Below are 2,500 nucleotides of genomic sequence, written 5' to 3'. Positions count from 1 at the left end.
ACAACACCATGAAGACTTAACATACACTCTGGTCTAACATATCCAAACCTGACACTAAAACACTGAACTAAACAACACCATGAAGACTTAACACACACTCTGGTCTAACATATCCAAACCTGACACTAAAACACTGAACTAAACAACACCATGAAGACTTAACACACACTCTGGTCTAACATATCCAAACCTGACACTAAAACACTGAACTAAACAACACCATGAAGACTTAACACACACTCTGGTCTAACATATCCAAACCTGACACTAAAACACTGAACTAAACAACACCACGAGGACTTAACACACACTCTGGTCTAACATATCCAAACCTGACACTAAAACGCTGAACTAAACAACACCACGAGGACTTAACACACACTCTGGTCTAACATATCCAAACCTGACACTAAAACACTGAACTAAACAACACCACGAGGACTTAACACACACTCTGGTCTAACATATCCAAACCTGACACTAAAACACTGAACTAAACAACACCATGAAGACTTAACACACACTCTGGTCTAACATATCCAAACCTGACACTAAAACACTGAACTAAACAACACCATGAAGACTTAACACACACTCTGGTCTAACATATCCAAACCTGACACTAAAACACTGAACTAAACAACACCATGAAGACTTAACACACACTCTGGTCTAACATATCCAAACCTGACACTAAAACACTGAACTAAACAACACCATGAAGACTTAACACACACTCTGGTCTAACATATCCAAACCTGACACTAAAACACTGAACTAAACAACACCATGAAGACTTAACACACACTCTGGTCTAACATATCCAAACCTGACACTAAAACACTGAACTAAACAACACCATGAAGACTTAACACACACTCTGGTCTAACATATCCAAACCTGACACTAAAACACTGAACTAAACAACACCATGAAGACTTAACACACACTCTGGTCTAACATATCCAAACCTGACACTAAAACACTGAACTAAACAACACCACGAAGACTTAACACACACTCTGGTCTAACATATCCAAACCTGACACTAAAACACTGAACTAAACAACACCATGAAGACTCAACACACGCTCTGGTCTAACATATCCAAACCTGACACTAAAACACTGAACTAAACAACACCATGAAGACTTAACACACACTCTGGTCTAACATATCCAAACCTGACACTAAAACACTGAACTAAACAACACCATGAAGACTTAACACACACTCTGGTCTAACATATCCAAACCTGACACTAAAACACTGAACTAAACAACACCATGAAGACTCAACACACGCTCTGGTCTAACATATCCAAACCTGACACTAAAACACTGAACTAAACAACACCATGAAGACTTAACACACACTCTGGTCTAACATATCCAAACCTGACACTAAAACACTGAACTAAACAACACCATGAAGACTTAACACACACTCTGGTCTAACATATCCAAACCTGACACTAAAACACTGAACTAAACAACACCATGAAGACTCAACACACGCTCTGGTCTAACATATCCAAACCTGACACTAAAACACTGAACTAAACAACACCATGAAGACTCAACACACGCTCTGGTCTAACATATCCAAACCTGACACTAAAACACTGAACTAAACAACACCATGAAGACTTAACACACACTCTGGTCTAACATATCCAAACCTGACACTAAAACACTGAACTAAACAACACCATGAAGACTTAACACACACTCTGGTCTAACATATCCAAACCTGACACTAAAACACTGAACTAAACAACACCATGAAGACTCAACACACGCTCTGGTCTAACATATCCAAACCTGACACTAAAACACTGAACTAAACAACACCACGAAGACTTAACACACACTCTGGTCTAACATATCCAAACCTGACACTAAAACACTGAACTAAACAACACCACGAAGACTTAACACACACTCTGGTCTAACATATCCAAACCTGACACTAAAACACTGAACTAAACAACACCATGAAGACTCAACACACGCTCTGGTCTAACATATCCAAACCTGACACTAAAACACTGAACTAAACAACACCATGAAGACTTAACACACACTCTGGTCTAACATATCCAAACCTGACACTAAAACACTGAACTAAACAACACCATGAAGACTTAACACACACTCTGGTCTAACATATCCAAACCTGACACTAAAACACTGAACTAAACAACACCATGAAGACTCAACACACGCTCTGGTCTAACATATCCAAACCTGACACTAAAACACTGAACTAAACAACACCACGAAGACTTAACACACACTCTGGTCTAACATATCCAAACCTGACACTAAAACACTGAACTAAACAACACCACGAAGACTTAACACACACTCTGGTCTAACATATCCAAACCTGACACTAAAACACTGAACTAAACAACACCATGAAGACTTAACACACACTCTGGTCTAACATATCCAAACCTGACACTAAAACACTGAACTAAACAACACCATGAAGA

General features: G+C 39.0%; 1 protein-coding gene across 1 annotated transcript in view; it reads right to left on the bottom strand.

The window, feature by feature from the left end:
* Window positions 1-2,500, bottom strand: part of galnt1 (UDP-N-acetyl-alpha-D-galactosamine:polypeptide N-acetylgalactosaminyltransferase 1) — a 70,568-nt gene that overhangs the window by 30,389 nt on the left and 37,679 nt on the right. The gene's annotated exons all lie outside the window — the stretch shown is intronic.

The sequence above is a fragment of the Chanos chanos genome, chromosome 9 (assembly GCF_902362185.1).
Source record: "Chanos chanos chromosome 9, fChaCha1.1, whole genome shotgun sequence".
Taxonomy (NCBI): Eukaryota; Metazoa; Chordata; class Actinopteri; order Gonorynchiformes; family Chanidae; genus Chanos; species Chanos chanos.
Note: the sequence above shows the minus strand (reverse complement) of the source record. Positions and strands in the feature narration are given on the sequence as shown.